This window comes from Dipodomys spectabilis, unplaced genomic scaffold, assembly GCF_019054845.1.
Source record: "Dipodomys spectabilis isolate Male_0828 unplaced genomic scaffold, ASM1905484v1 ptg000002l, whole genome shotgun sequence".
Taxonomy (NCBI): Eukaryota; Metazoa; Chordata; class Mammalia; order Rodentia; family Heteromyidae; genus Dipodomys; species Dipodomys spectabilis.
In genome coordinates this window covers 50,834,358-50,851,454 of record NW_024870679.1, presented here as the reverse complement: position 1 = coordinate 50,851,454, position 17,097 = coordinate 50,834,358, and positions in this window count along the sequence as shown.

Here is a 17,097-nt window from a genome sequence, read left to right as displayed (position 1 = left end):
GTGTGTGTGTGTGTGTGTGTGTGTGTGTGTGTTGATTCTGGGGCTTTAACTCAGGGCCTGGGCTTTGCCCTGAGCTTCTTTTGCTCAAGCCTAGCACTCTACCACTTGAGCCACAGTTATCACTTCCAGTTTTTTCTGAGTTGTTTATTGTGATAAGAGACTCACAGATTTTTCTGCCCAGGCTGGTTTTGAACTGTGAACCTCAGATCTTTGTCTGCTGAACCCCTAGGATTACAGGTATGAGCCACCAGTGCCTGGCTTAGAGAGCGAGCGAGCGAGAGGGGGGGGGAGAGGGAGAGAGAGAGAGTGAGAGAAAGAGGAGAGTGAGAGAGAGAGAGAGAGAAAGAGAAAGAGAGAGAGAGAGAATTCTCCAGAATTTTCATAGGCCTCTTCCTAGGAGAAATTTAGAACTAGAAGATCTGTAGAAGAGAATCCATGGTTGCAGGTGGTCTTGGGGCTATAACTTATACACATTATATTCCTTTTCTACTAACAATTTTGAGATACAATTCTTGATAACTTAACCTATAGCATGACCTAGACAAATCTCTTTGTCCTTCCCAGACTGAGTTTGTTGCACTTATGTACAGTATTCAGTATAAAAATAGGAAGAGAGTGCCAATAGATCCTCAAGTACCAAATGGATAACATCTGGGTGCTCCTATTGTGTAACAGCAGCCTATTGCCTTCTGATGACCAGAGTTGATGACATCTGCCCAGATATGGTGATTTTTCTCTTTCTGATTTTTGGTCCCCTGGTATGAAGAACTTGAAGAACAGAGGGAGCAGCCTCTGCCATATAGTGCACCGTCATGTGGATCAGTGGAGATTCTGGCAGTGTTATCCCCTTTGGAACCAGTTTCTTTAAATTTGCAAAGCCAAGAATTTTACAACTTCCACAAGTGAGTTATTGAGTGTAAAAGTAAATGAGGCAGGCTGGGTGCTGGTGGCTCACACCTGTTATCCTAGCTACTCAGGAGGCTGCAATCTGAGGATCGCAGTTCAAAGCCAGCCCAGGTAGGAAAGTCTGTGAGACTCTTACCTTTAGTAAACCACTAGAAAACTGGAAGTAGTACTGTGGCTAGAGTAGCTCAAGTGGTAGAGTGCTTGCCATGAGCTGAAGAGCTCAGGGACAGTACCCAGGCCCAGAGACAAAAAAAAAAAGTAAATGAGGCCATTCCTATTTCTACCTCTTGGTTCCTAAACCCAATTGAGGACACATATCCATGTAATGGCATTTGATTTAAAGTGTACATTGTATGCCAAACAGAATTTCTCATCCCTGGCACTATTGACTTTTTTGTGGGCCAGTCCTGGCCTTGAACTCAGGACCTGACATGATTCTTGAACTTTTTTGCTCACGACTAGTACTCTACCACTGGAGCCACAGCTCCACTTTCAACTACTGACATTTTTGACTGGATGATTTCTTGCTGGAGTGTGCTGTGTATAGGGTGCACATCCTTGGCTTCTTTTTACTAGATGCCAGTAGTACTATCTCTTCCCTCTGCCAGCCACATTCCCTACCCTTAGTCATGAAGGTTAGAAAAATCTAGTAACAAGACACATTGTCATGACAATAAAAATTACGTTTCAATATATTGTCATATATCCCACAGAGGGCAAAATAGCCCTCAGTTTAGAACCAGTATCCAAGATGATTGTACTCTTATAAAGTATCCTACCTGAAATAGGTCATCCCATTGCTCTATTAGGCTGGAAGTTTCTGGTGTTGGAGTATGTGGGATAACCAAAGGATCCCATTCTGTGGGCATACTCTTTTTTATTTACTTTTATTTGTTATTGTTATTATAAAGGTAATGTACAGAGGGATTACAGTTACATAAGTCAGATAAAGAGTACATTTCTTTTTGGACAATATCACTTCTTCCCTTGCTCCCTCCCAGTTTTTCCCTCCCATCCCCACCCACAAGTTGTATAGTTCATTTTCTACATAATGTCTAGGGAGTACCACTGCTTGGGCTCACCCTCGAATCTCCTTTCCTGTGAAGTACATCATTTGGTCTGTCATGATGTGAATTGTCTGAGATCTGATGCTGTTGCTGGATCACTCTATGTAATCCTTCAGTGTTGGCTAAAGCTCTGTAGGAAGAAAAGGCAAGTCCATAATCAGAGATGTGTCTATTCTTATCAACATCAACTTCTCCACTTTCCACAATGGAAAGATCCTTGAATAATCAACTTGCCTCCTCCATGGATGGTGACACAGTGGGGCTTCAACATTGATCTGTGTTATTAGTGGGTTGGACATTCTGAACCTACTTGGTAAACAGCACCTGTACAACTTCCATCCATCCATACCATCAAGATAACCTCATCTATGCATTCACTGTCAGTGTTAGGGTAGCTAGTGACAGAGCTGGTTGACATCAATTGGCTGTGTTATCTGTTAACATGATGGCTCATGGTAGATGCTCTTTGGTAGGAATTAACATGTGACAATAGAGATCTTCATACTTTATGCCCATTCTCATATATCCACTCACCTGCTACTACCCAGTCTGCTCCCTGTCAGTGACCTTCCAACCTTCTTCCTATCAGGCTCTGGCCAGTCAGCCCAGGCACCAACCACTGCCCATAAGCCTACATAAATTATAAAATTAAAACATTTCTTTCACATGAAGCAGACAACCAGTACTCTACTCATGGGAAGGATTTCCCCCTTACCATTGTTGTTAGTGTCACTACTATGTACTTTTAACACCTATGCACTTTTAACTTATACCATGAAGCAAAGAAGGGTTTAGGCTCTTCCCATGAGGAATGAGGAATTCCGTAACAAATTTCTCTACAAATTTCTTCCACATGTGAGCAGAAAGGCATTGTTTCTACAGGGGAAGTCCTGGAATACCTGCCCTACAGCTTCTGTAGCCTTTAGTACTACTCATGCTCAGTCTCATCTGTTATTTTCCCATCCTAGGATTGATGGTTACGGGGACCTGCACCATCATGGTTTTGTAGGGGTGTGAATGTGTGTGTGTGTGTGTGTTCTGGAGCTTGAATTCAGGGCCTGAGCACTGCCTCTCAGCTTTTGTGCTCAAAGCTAACACTCTACCATTTGAGCCACAGCTTCCCTTCTGACCTCTTTTGTTGTTGTTGGTTAATTGGAGATAAAAGTCTAAAAGATTTGGGCTGGGAAGGTGGCTCAGTGGTAGAGTGCTTGCCTTGCATGTATGAGGCCCTGGGTTTGATTCCTCAGCACCACATATGCAGAAAAAAAAAAAGTCTAAAAGATTTTCTTGTCTGGGCTGGCTTCCCAATCTCAGCCTCTAGAGTAGCCAGAATTACAGGCACAAGCAACCAGTGCCCCACAGAATTTGATTTTTAATAAAGAATAAGGTTACATAATCCGCCTTTAAAACTCAGGCAATAGCAAGGAACATACTGTTCCTTCAAACAATGAAGATAAGAATTAAAATGCTTTTAGTTTTAATTTTTCCTTAATCCTGCTCCATTAGCACACATTCTGTGTGCCAGACACTATTCTAAAGTTTTTCTATGTAATTAAGAAATTAATCCACATGATCTATTAGATGTTATTATTGTACTCTCTTTGCAGAGGAGGAAACTAAGACTTAGGAACAAAGTCTAAATTCCAAGCCTGTCTGACTCTATGAAGCCTGACCCCAGTGTTTGCTAGGCAAGCGCTATAACATTTGAGCCATGTTCCCAGCCAAGGATTATTCTTTAAATGGCCACATTATTCTCCATTTTCTTCAGGCCAGCTTCTACAAACTGAAATGAGGAGAGAACTATGTATATGGCAGGAGGTAAGGAGCCTTGATTGTTCTGTGCTACATGAAGAGCTTTGGAATTTTCTTGTGTTCAATTCTTCATTCAGCACCCAGTACCTCATTGATAAAGAATTTTTTTTAGAGTATGTCTAGCTCCTTCACCCTTGTCACTCCCCTTAGGGAAAGTTTTCCTACAAGAGGAGGGTTGCTGCTAGATTAGGTCAGGGCAATCTCTATAGGAAAGGATGTATTTGTCTGCCAAGAATTTCACTGTGGGCTGGAAGAAGGAAAGATGGTTTGGCCATTGGATCCCAAGATGCAAACTCTCTTCCTCTGCTTTCAAGAGTTGTCTCTGTTGGGGTTGGACAGAGGTGTGTGACAGTCTGGTCTTTTGATATAAGCCTATGTGTTCATTTTCCCCTTCTCAGAACTCTCTGCTCCCCTGCATCTCAGCAGTACCCTGTTTTACCTCATCATTAGAACTATTACTTTCTGCCTCATAGCATAACTCAAGTTGATACTTATTAGTAGCCACTCGTCCACTTGATTCATTGCCACTCCCAGTATATTTGGACCTATAGTCAGGCCCTTGGCCCAGGGTTTTTGATTGAATCTAGGTAGATTAACAACTATAGTAACTTGCATTTAGTAAGCACTTACTGAGTGCCAGACAAAGTGCCAAACACTACACAGGGGTGATTTTCCTTCATGTGTATGCCAATCTTCTAATTGAGGACCTGGTCCACTGCTGGAGGTAGAAGATGAAGACAGAATGCAGAAGCAGCTCTTTGGTGAGGATGCAGCTTCCTTCCCCTTCCTGCCCTACACATTCAGCCCCCTGCACCGGCTGCGCTGGTCTTGCCTCAGCTTTGCCTTGCCCCACTGCCTCCTCCCTCTCTCCTCCCCTTAAGCTTTTCCTTGCCTTAGCACATGCTATTCCTTCTGTCCAGAATCCCTTTTCTGCCTGATAAAATCCTTATTTTTTTTCAAGCCTCGCTTTAATGTCATTCTGACCTCCCTGCCCTCCCCTGTCAGAATTAATTGCTCCCTCCTTTGTGTTGCTCAACAGCACTTACCATGGAGAGCTGTAGTTACTTGTTTGGCCACTTACTTCGTGAGAAGAAATGCAGAGGATTGGTCTCATTCCCCTCCTTGACTCATGCTCAGGGGCTGTCCAGCATTTGAGGAAGCCCACTGGGATTGGGGTAAAGGGCTATGATGTTAGACTGGAAACATCTCTGAAAAGGGACCTTTGGTTCTGTCTGTCTAACCTCTTTCTCCCTGGCTTGCTAAAGTGATTTCAGTAACTAAGGCAGAATTTCCTTAGCTGAAATATGTGGACCTCCCCTCCAGATGAATCGCCTTCAGTGGCTCACCTGCCACCTGCCTCCTGTCTGGTATCCCCTCCAGCCCTGGTGCTCCCAGCTTTCCTCCATTTAGCAGCATCTGCAGATTTCATTAACTTGCTACTTAACCCCTCTCACTCAGATCAGCTCTGAAGATGATAAATCAGGCCCAGGGCCTGTTTCTGCAGCGGCCCTCCTCTCCACACCCCCTCTAACGAGGCTCTGGCTGCCCCTATTCATCATGGGCTGCCCTCTCCTCCTGTAGTTGCATTGCATGTGCCCTCGTAGGCCTCCCCCCCACCAGATAGTGTCAGTATTACTATAGCTCAGCTGCTTTGGATTGAATCTTGGACTAGACTTGGGGCCAGGCTCCTGAAGCTGGGTCAGACCACCGCTATCTCTAGAAGTCTGTGGGCCTTGGCTTTCCTGCACAGTGGGCTAGCTCAAAGACAACACTCAGGGCCTGGGAAAAGATGGGGAGGATTAGGGAACACAGGATTTCTTCCTAGCCATAGGGTCAGGAGCCTTTGTGTATAAGGAGAGGTGAGGCTGAGCTTAGAGTGGATCTGTACTCTCATTCCCTTTCTTTCTTCCTCAAGATGTCTCTGAGGCTGCTCTTCTCCTCTCTGGGTGGTCACCTGGTCCTTAAGGGCATGCCGGAGCAAGGTCAGGATTCTAGGTTTCTTCAAGACTGTATAATGGTCCTTCTATCCCCCCACCCTCCTTTCCTAAGTCTTGCCTAAACATCATCTAGTTTTTTTTTCTTTTTCTCCTTCCCTATCCTACACTCCTCTAGGTCCCAAGTCCTTCCTCTTGCCTTATTTGTATTTCTTTACCATGTCTCTCCTGCTCTTTACTTTTTCCTAAGCATAAACTTTCTAATAGAAATTACATTAAATGTGTCAGAGGTCAGATCTTTTTATAGTTCTGAGCAGGACCCTTCTGCTTTTTTCCTTCTTCAGATCTCTTTCTTCTCTGGGGTCCCTTTTTAGCACTTCTACCTGTCTTCATTCTAGCTCTAATTGTATCCTCTGACTCCCCACCTTCATTTCTAGCCTTCACTGTAGACAATGTTGGAGAAGGTAGAAGATCCTGCCTGGATCACAAGAGGCTCTTCAAAAACATCTATCAGGCTCAAACTAGAATTTCCCCACCCTTGTTTCTTTCCTGTCCCTTCCCAGACCCTGAATGATCCTCCACTATCTGTGCTGGTAAGCAGGAATCCCCTCCACCAGCACCCTTCTGTCTGGAGGGAGGATGCGTCAAGGCTATTGAAATGAACACCGAGACTCTCCCCTACCCACGTGTGCTTTTGTCAGGTGTTTTTTCTATGATGTCTTCATTACCACCTAATTGGCCAAATCTCTTTTCTTTATTTTTCTTGTTAAAACAGATTTAAACAACGAGTTCAGTAGCTCAGCCATTTTCAGACCCTCATTAATTTCCCACCTTCTTATTTATTAATGGGGCAACATCCTTGCTGGTATTTCTTGTTCCCTGGATATCTGTGTAAAAGCCTGCCTTGCTCATGCAGCCCCTGGGACCAGTGCTAACTCACTCTGACTTTGTGCTGCCCTCAGCTGCTCTGGTGTTCCCTCCATGGCCCCCTGGTCTCATAGTTCTTCATAGTCAAGACTCTTCCACTGACTGGCTACAGGGAGGAGGGCAGGGGACAACACATGCATTCTGGATACAGAAGCTTCTTTCATGTATATGAAGTGGATTGAGACTCCCAGTTCTCTCCCCCATCCCTTCTCTCTTTCCACTGTTTCAGATCCACACTAAACACACACACACAGTCCCATTCACTCCTTAAGATCCTGGGAAACTAGCTCAGGGAAAAGCAATGATTTGGCCAGGGTCACTTTACTTAGAAGGAGCAAAAACAGAATATGAGTTCAGTTTTGCCTAGCTCCCCATCTTGAGCTTTCCCCCATGCCAGCTTCAAGGAAGCCAGTTTAGAAGAGGTTATGGTTTCGGTAAGTATTATTCTCTGTTGTTGTTTGGTTTTGAGACAAGGTTTCACCATGTAGCCCAGTCAGGCCTTGAACTTGAAATCTTCCTGAATGCTAGGATTATAGCCATGTACCATCGCACCCAATCACTAGAATGAACCTTGATAAAGAGGGATAGCAGCATATTGGGAAATACAAGTCAGTGATTTGAGGATTAGCTGGACAGATGTTAGCAAACTGTGGGAATGATCTATTCTTCCTTTCTCTATGTGTGTTCCAAGTCCATATCGTTCCATACAAGTTAGTTAAAAGGTTCGTGTCCCAATGGTAACATTACTGACCTTCAGGGGCAGTTATCTGTGACCTTTTTCATGCCTCTAAAGGTATGAACCTGTACACATGGTCCCCTCCGAGACGTATTCTGGGTTATTACCTTTTCATTCTGGCTTTCCAGAAGCCTCGGCTCATGTCCCCAGTGAGGGGCTGTACCTGCTGCTGTCCACAAATCTTACCACATAGGGATGTAGGTGAACATCAGTCATTGCTGGGCTTCTGAATGGATGGCTACCTCCCTAGTGGCTAGGTCTGGGTCTGAGCATGTGCTAACTCCAATGAGAGCCTTGAAGCCTTCTCTACTATGAATGTTGGGGCCTGGTGGTAGAGCCTTGTTAGTGTTCCCTCCTTGGCTCTTTAATGAGATGTACTCTGTGAGTAGACTCTTTTGGCCTTATGGAGCCTAGGCTGCAGTCGCCTCCACATTATTGGTGAGAGGTGGGATGGTTGAAAGCATAGTGGTGCCAAGCCAGGTGCCAGCCTAACCATGAAGAGAGTCTTAAGGCCCCATGGCTTCTACCAAATGCCAAGTCATTGTTCTTCTCCTCTGGAAATGAATGCTAACAGGCAGGTCTTTAGAAGATTTAGGGGAAGGAAGAGGAAGGGATAGGGAGTACTCAGAGTAGAATCACCCAGCCTGATTTGGAACCCCAGTCTCCTCCTGCAAGCAGTAGTCCTGAGGCAAGCAGCAGTTGCTGAGGGGGAGTCCCTTGGGGCCAAGCCCTGGGAACTGTGTTTTTACACTAAAAGACCTTGTTTCTTGTCTCGTCCTGGTCATAACCCTGCTTAATAGAGACATTAAGATGAATGATTGAGGCTGCCTCTCGCTGCAGCCAGAAGGAGGGGTAGCCTGGGTGACCCTGGACAGGGGACACAGTGGGGATGGGTTTGAGGTAGAACGGGATTCATGAAACAGCCCCATCTACACTGAGCCTCAGCTTGAGTAGACCAAAACCCTGTGCTCCCTAAAAGTTGCCAGCTTCATCTAGCAGGCTTCTCAGCTGAGCATCTACAGCTTTATTCTGCTTCTTCCAGCACTAGGGAGGAGATGATGTAAGCAGGGAAAGCTATGGTTGTATATGAGGGATGACAGTGGCTTTCAAAGGGCTTTGATAAACTTCTATACATACAGCTTTTCCTGTTTATAAAATCAGTAGATATTCATTGAGCATTCAAATGTTTCAAAAAGGTGTTTGATACTATATGACTGTCACAGCTGATCCTCACAATAGTCCCAAGATACAGGCCAACTTATTACCCCCAGTTTACAGATGAGAAAACTGAAGCTTAGAGAAGTTAAGCCACTTGTCCAAGGTCACCCAAATAAGAAGTCATGGGGTTAGGCTATGAACCCAGGCAGTCTGATTTCAGAGCCTGTGTTCCTACTCTGTCACAGTTCGCTGCCTCTGATTTTACAAATTGACCTAGCTTGGAATGGGGAGGAGGGTAGAGGAGAACTGAGGTTTTGAATCAGAGAGGGAATTGATTTAGAGGTCAGAGACAACAGTTAGGGATAAAACAGGCTCATCTCTGGATGGGGCTGCAGTAGCAGCCAGGCCCCAGGGAGCACTGTGAGACAGGCCTCATTTAGCATGTTTATGACAGGTCTGGCAGAGGGCAGCCTGGGAAAAGCTGCCCCTTCCTAGGTGACACCAAACACTTCTGGGAAGGAAAATGTCTTGGTTTTTGTCTTTCTCGGGCTTCTGCCCTCATTTTTTACCCGACACTTGGCTAGATATGGAATAAATATTCAATAAGCAACTTCTCAAATATAGATGTTAAATAAAAGAGCCTCAGTAGCCTTGGGCCAAACTAAGAGGAAAGAATAATGCTCTATGCCTGCTGATATGACTGAATGCATTTGAGGAAGATGGGCCAGAGATGCAGAACCATCTAAAACCTTGCTATTCTAGGTGTGGACTGAGGATCAGCAGCACCAGACTCATCAGAGAACTAGTCAGAAATGCAGAATTTGAGGCTTGTTCTAGACCCGAAACACTGGCATTCTAACAAGGTGATTGAAATACATACATATTAATAAAGTTTGAGACGCGTTCCTCTGACATGAGTGACTTAGATACTGCATGGCTTAAAACCCTTCATTGGCTCTTTGTTACTCCAAAGATCAAATCCAAACCCTTTAAGAAGGCTTCATACAGTGGTGGGCACTTGTAGTCCCAGCTATGTAAGACACTTAGGTAGGAGAATTGTTTGGGCCCGGGGTTGGAGACCAATCTGGACAACACAGCAAGAGCCAATAAAAAGAGGCTTTAGAAGATTCTCATATCTAACTCTTGCCTATCAACTCAGTTTATCACATACTCGGTTCCAATCATATGGTTTCTTTTCTCCTCTCTCTCTCTCTCTCTCTCTCTCTCTCTCTCTCTCTCTCTCTCTCTCTCGTGTGTGTGTGTGTGTGTGTGTGTGTGTGTGTGTGTGTGTGTGTGTGTGTGTGTGTGCTGGTGCAGGGGCTTGAACTCGTGTCCCAGGTGCTATTTCTTAGCTTTTTTTTTTTTTGCTAAAGGTGAGTGCATTACCACTTGAACTATAGTTGCATTTACCTTACTGTTTCTTGTTATCCTCATAGAAGCCATTCTTTTGGCATTGCTAGGAATGCTCTGCCCTCTTCACTCTTTTCTTCTCTTGTTCTGGGACATTATTCAACTTTCAAGACTAGACTTCACATTTGTGGGAAGTCTTTCCAGGCTGTGCTAGATGTCTCATCTTCAAATCCTCACTGCAGCTCTGCAACTCTCTCTTTCTTTCTCTCTCTTCCTCTTTTTCTTTCTTGCTTGCTCTCTCTTTCACAAGTGGTTTTAGAATCATAGTTATCACTCTGAATGACAATGATTTATTTTTCTCCTTCCTTCCTTCCTTTCTTCCTTCCTTTCTTTCTTTCTTTCTTTCTTTCTTTCTTTCTTTCTTTCTTTCTTTCTTTCTTTCTTTCTTTCTTTCTTTCTTCTGTCATCATGGTGCTTGAACTCAGGCCTGGGTACTGTCTCTAAGCTCTTTTGTTCAAGTCTAGCACTCTACCACTTTGAGCCACAACCTCACTATTGGTTTCTGAAGTGGTTAATTGGAGATAAGAGTCTCATGGGGACTTTTCTGCCTGGGCTGGCTTTGAACTGAGATCCTCAGATCTCAGCCTCCTGAGCAGGTAGGATAATAGGCATGAACCACCAGCACCTGGGACAATGATTACTGTTATGTTTTCCTCATTAGAGTTTAAGCTCTCTGAGGGCAGCGATTACATCTATTGTTCACATCCCTTTTCTGTGCTCCCATGGAGCCCACCACAAAGCATCTCAAAGAATTTTATTTTGAATCTTTAAAAAAGTACACACTTGGGCTGGGAAGGTGGCTCAGTGGTAGAGCGCTTGCCTTGCATGCCTGAGGCCCTGGGTTCGATTCCTCAGCACCACATAAGCAAAAAGAAAAAAGCTGGAAGTGGCACTGTGGCTCAAGTGGTAGAGCACTAGCCTTGAGCTGAAGAGCTGAGGGACAGCGCCCAAGCCCAGAGTTCAGGCCCCACTACCGGACCAAAAAAAAAAAATTGAAAAAAAAAGGTGCCGGTGGCTCATGCCTGTAATCCTAGCTATTCAGGAGGCTGAGATCTGAGGATCAAGGTTCAAAGCCAGCCTGGGCAGGAAAGTCTGTGAGACTCTTATCTCCAATAAACCACTCAGAAAACAGGAAGTAGCATTGAGGCTCAAGTGGTAGGACACTAGCCTTGAGCTGAAGAGCTGAGGGACAGCATCCAGACCCAGAGTTCAAACCCTATGACCAACAACAACAACAACAAAAAGTACGCACTTAAAAGTATACACTTAGTTATGACCTGGGAGAAGTGAACTGGAGTTCCTGGAGATGTCTTGGAGGCTTCGGATAACCTCCATTGTGGGAGAATTAGGCAACCTCCCCTGATCCAACATCTTTACTTAAATCTCCTGCTTTACATGGAAAACACAATTTTGGCTTTATTTTAGGACTATTTTGTGAGGATTAGGTGTGACAATGCCTAACAAGCCTAGGACTGGATCAGGTAGATAATCAGTATGACTTGAATAGAAGCATGTGATAAAAGAATGCATACTATATAGCTGGAAAGGCCAGCAGAGCTAGAGCAAGAGCAAGAGTGAGAGTGAGGAAGTGGGTGAGAATCTGTAGCAGAGGAGAGAGGAGCCCAACAGTAATCCAGTTTCTATAGTGGGACTACAGGTTGAAAGAAAATCACACCTCTGGTTCAGCATACTGGTTCTCAAGTGAACTTACCCTATATCTTGGCTATCTTGATGGTAGTAGATGTATACAATGAAAAGAGAAAGGACTAAGTGGAAAGAGTACAAACAATACTGCTGTGGGTTCCACTCTCCATCTACTCTGTCCCTTCTTAAGCCTTAGCCTCCTTGTCTGAAATTCTCTGACTCCATGCCCCCATCCCCACTTGCCCACTGTCCCAGAGAGCATCATGAGTCACCTGATCCAACAGTGTGCCTTGCAAATAGTATGAATTCCACAATTCTACACCATCTGTACAAAGTCTGCTTGGGCTACCCAACTGCTTAAAGGCAAGTTCCCTAGAAAAGAGGGGAAGCCTTAGACTCAGGTGCCCAAAAAGGGAAGAAAAAGCAGTTTGAAAGCAAAGGAGTTCCTTCTAAAAAGGTATCTATAAGTCAGAAGAATAATCATCATAAATAGGTTTGGGAAAATGAGAGAGCCACGTAAATACTGGCACTGATCAGTGGTAAAAAATCTCAGGTAGGCAACAGGAGCTTGACACTGTGATAAGAACAGGTAAAAGGTAGGAGTCCAGGTGCTGATGACCTGTCTTAAGGGAAAACTGACGGCAGACACTAAACTTACTAAGTACTTATGTTGAGTGGACACTGCAAGCAATCCTTTCTTAACTACACTGGAATCACAGGTATGATTTCCATTTATAATGGAGGAAGAAGACTTAGAGAAGATGACTTATTCATCAAATACAATGCAAATGGAATACAATGACAATGAGGACATAGTCTCTTTCCTTGAGGATCTCAGAATATTTTGGGAGAGAGATACAGAGGCCAATCATTTTATTACAAGGTGGCCCAAGATGTCAGGAGACCACAAATATGTTCCCAAGTCATGGAATTAGTATATCAGAGCCAGAACTTCAATCCTTGATGTTTGTGTTCAAAGCTCAGCACCTTTTACTATTCTAGGCTGTAGATCTCAGGACCCTGGGTAACAATCATAGCTCTTTGGAAGCAGCCCTTGCTGCCAGCAGAGACAGTTTAAGAATAAAGTGAGGGCATTGAGAATTTGGATGTGGCATGGTGACTCAGTAGTATTTCTGACCCAGAAGAGATCATTGGTGCTCTTAAGATGACCAGCCCATGGATATCCTTCTAAAGCAGAACTTATTCCAGACTCTACAGGTGACAGTTGTTTAAGCTATGGGAGCCACTGGGGCACTAGAGGTAGACTTTAGAGAGACAGATTGAAGACAGAGAGTAAAGATTTAAAAATCAAGCTGGGATTGAGAGAGGAGACCATAATGGTAGCAGTAGAATATGAGAATGAAATCTGACAATTTTGTGCTGGTAGGACAACTTTCCCACTTTCTAGGATCATCATCTCTTTTTGGCTTCTGTTGAGTCTAGTAGATGTTGACAGAAACAGCAACTCCTTGGCTTTCAAACTGTGCTTTTCCTTCCTTTTTGAGATCTGGAAGAAGCCTTCATCCCCCATCTTTTCTCAGGATTCTTTGCCTCTAAGTATGGGTAGCCCAGTGTAGACCTTGTAGAGGTGGAACAAGGTAAATCAGACAGATACATGCCATTTGGGAGACACACTTGTAGGTCAGATGGATCATAGTTCTCGATGAGGCAGTGGGTAAAGGAAGGTGAAGTCAGAGGTTTTCATACCAGGAGGTTAGGACTAGAGAAGGGACAGAGAGTAAGTAGAGAGTGGAGCAGCTTAGGAAAGACAGTGTCCCTGGGCAGGTGGCTCCATTTGATTTCCGATTTAAAGGGGAAGGCTTAGATAGCCAAGAAGAAAAAGGCTAATAAGAAAAATATTAAACTGCAGTGTGTGTGTCCCCAGGGACTTCCTGTTGCCATGACTGACCTCCTGGAGAGCGCCATTCGTTCCCGAACATGGCAGCTTTATAGGCACTTGTAGGCCTACAAAGAACACCAATTTGCTGCTGCAGTTTGTTTTGATAACGGAAACTTTCAATAAATCTATATTAAAATCAAAGGGAAAATTAACTAGGCCCCAGTGAGGGGTACAGAGATAAGGGAACGCATTACCACCCTGGCCTCAGCCACCCCACATCTATCTCTTAGTTCAGATTCAGGTCACCAGGGAGATGAATGGCTCAGGCTTGTGGGGAACAGCCCTGGAGAAAGCAGAAAAAGAAGGAAGGCAAGGGCTAGCCCCTCCTGTTTCTCCTGTAGTAGAGGAATCCAGTGGATAGGGGTGGTCATGGTGGGAGGAAGAGTAGGGAATGGTAAAAACAATGGTAGTAACAGTCATTGCTTACTGAACTCTTTATGTCAGGTACTAAGCAATTTGTATTTAATTCTCACAAGTACTAGTAGTATCTCCACTCTAGAGATGAAGAAACTGAGCCTGAGAGAAGTATTCAACTTGCCTAAGTTAAAGACAGAGCCAGAACTCAATCCTCAGTATCCTGTCTCTGAGCCTACACTTCTCTTCCTAATACACTATACTGCTATATGTCGCTTGTAGGTACGACAGTGGTGGCAGAAGCAGTTTTTCCAGTTCCTGCAAAAAAATTATTTTAGACCCATTTGGGGTTTTCCCAACTGTGACAAGTTTTGGGGCTGTCATGTAGTATCCTTGGGTCTTGCATTTTCTTCCTTTCAATTGTTGGTTAATGTTCCAGCTTTTTTATTTTTTTGGTCAGTCATGGGGCTTCAACTCTGGGCTTGGGTGTTGTCCCTGCGCTCTTCAGCTCAAGGCGGGCACTCTACTGCTTGAGCCACAGCACCACTTCCGGTTTTCTAGTGGTTTTTATTGGAGATAAGAGTCTCATGGACTTTCCTGCCTGGACTGGCTTTGATCTCAGCCTCCTGAGTAGCTAGGATTACAGGCATGAGCCACAGGTGCCAGGCTAATGTTCCAGCTTTGATAGCCACCCTGTTCTTTATTTTGGTGGCTTGAAGGATAACAGAATCAATTTGGTCCAGTCTTTGGTTCCTCTTGTCAGTTACCATTTTAGTCAGTTACTTAATCTAGAAGCTAAGAGAGTATGAAGGGCATATTTGAGTTTGTACATTGAAACTAGTTCATATGCCCTAATTTATGTGAATTTCCTTTTGGGTGCTCTAGGACCCAATTGTACAGATTCCAGAACCTCACCAGTATGTAAACTCTTTTTGAATTAAAAAAAAAGGCACATCATTCAAAGAATAGAACAGTTTGAGAGCTCAGTATATACTTGAGTGAAGGCCCAACTAGGTTAGGTTTTGGACACCCCCCCCCCCCCCCCCGCTTCAATATGCCCAATGTAGTAAGAATGCCATGGACCCAAGTGACCATACCAAAGGTTTTGACATCTCTCACCATTTCCAGACTAAAATGAACCATGTGCTCCAGGTGTGAGATATGGCACCCCTGTGGCTACCAGAATGTTGGCGTAACCCAACTCTTTCTTTCTCTCTGTCTCTGGGATATGATCATTCTCTGAGGCTTATCTAGAATTCAGTCCTTATGACAGAGAAATTAGCTGTGTTTTCTTTGAAGTTCTATTTTTTTGGGGGGGGTCCAGTCGTGGGGCCTGAACTCTGGGCCTGGGCGCTGTCCCTCAGCATTCCAGCTCAAGGCTAGTGCTCTACCACTTGAGCCACAGCACCACTTCCGGCTTTTTTCTTTTTGCTTATGTGGTGCTGAGAAATCGAACCCAGGGCCTCATGCATGCAAGGCAGTGCTCTACCACTGAGCCACCTTCCCAGCCCACAAAGATATATTTCTATATACTAGCAATGACTAATCCAAAAATAAATGCCATCAAAATGTTTTCTTTGAAGGTCTAGACAACTTGGTGATATGCTGCCTTGTCCTTTGATTCCCTCCTTCCTTGACTCACTTTTCTTTTCCCTTTACTCTTAATGCTTATGCCTGTTCTTTCCAATTAAATCTAAGCATATAAGCCTTGCCTCAGGCTCTGTTTTCTAGGAAGCCTAATAGCACAAAACAAATACAAGGTTTTTAGGGAGTCAAATGCTGGCTTAGACGCAGGGCAAGGCACCAAGTATATACTGAGCTCTCAAACTGTTCTATTATTTGAGTGATGTGCCTGGATTTTGTCCCAAAAGAGCTTATATCCTGATGAGGTTCTGGAATCTGTATGGTTGAGTTCTATAGCACCAAAAAGGAAAGAGCATATTCTGGAAAGAAATCAAGGGATCCATGGAAAGGCTACATGGAAAATGTTTAGGCTGGGCCTTAACAAGACCTCTGATCCAGACAGGCAAATTTACTTCTTTCTTGTAGCTAAGAATGTTGTCAGTGCCCTGTTCTTAGGCTAGAACTTAAGATACAACAAAGCCAGAGATAAGTGAGGCCAACTCATGGCCTCTTATTTGAATTATTTTATTTTTATATTTACTTGTTTGTTCTTCCTCCCATGGTATATACATATATTGTTTGCAAATATTTACCTACAAATTTTATAAAGTATAAATTCCTTGAGGATAAAGGTTTTGTGTGTCTTATTCAGCAACAAACGATGCCTAATATGTAGCAGAGACACTATAAATACATATTGACTGAGCTGGGTGCTGGTGGCTCACACCTGTAATCCTAGCTACTTGGGAAGCTGAGATTTGAGGTTTGAAGTTCAAAGCCAGCCCAGGCAATAAAGTTTGTGAGACTCTTATCTCCAATAAACTACTCAGAAAAAGCCAGAAGTGGTGCTGTGGCTCAAGTGGCAGAGTGCTAGCTTTGGCACAAAGAGGCTCAGAGATAGCATCAAAATCTTGAGTTCAAGCCCCAGGACCAGCAAAAAAAATTAAAAAAAAAATATTGACTGAATAACTGAGTCTAATGTCTAGGTAACAACAAGAGGAGCAAGACCTAAGAAATGGGGATAGGCAGATAGATGTGCTTCCACTTTCCTGACTTTGGCAGGAGTGATATCTGTCATAGCTGCTATTTATTCCCTCCCTTGTTCACAAACATTCATAGTATGATTGTTTTATAACTAACATGTACTGAGTATCACTGATATACAACAAGAACAATATAGAAATAATACTTAACCTAAAGGAGCTTAAATTCCTGGGGGGAGAAAAGATAAGGACATAGATAATTATAAAACACTTTGATCAATTCTGTAGGTGCACAGTGGAATTGCCTAACCCCTTATGTGAATGAGATTAAGAAAGGCATTTTCTGATATGGGGATTATCAGGCATTTCCAGCGCAGGCAGAAACCATTATGTTAAGATTTTAGAGGTGGAGGGACTCAGAAATGATATCAATTGTCTTAACTGAAAATATGAAGGTGGCAGGCAAAGGTGCTTGTTGAAACTGGCCTGTAAAATGTGTCCTGATTAACTGAGAGGCTGTCAAAGTCATCACTGGCTTGGTTAAGATGGAGGTTTCCCAGGTCATATAACCTGTTATCCATGCTTCCTAGAGCAGTGTAACCAAGATGTAGAAACACATCTTTGGTTTTGATAAGGGTTCTCT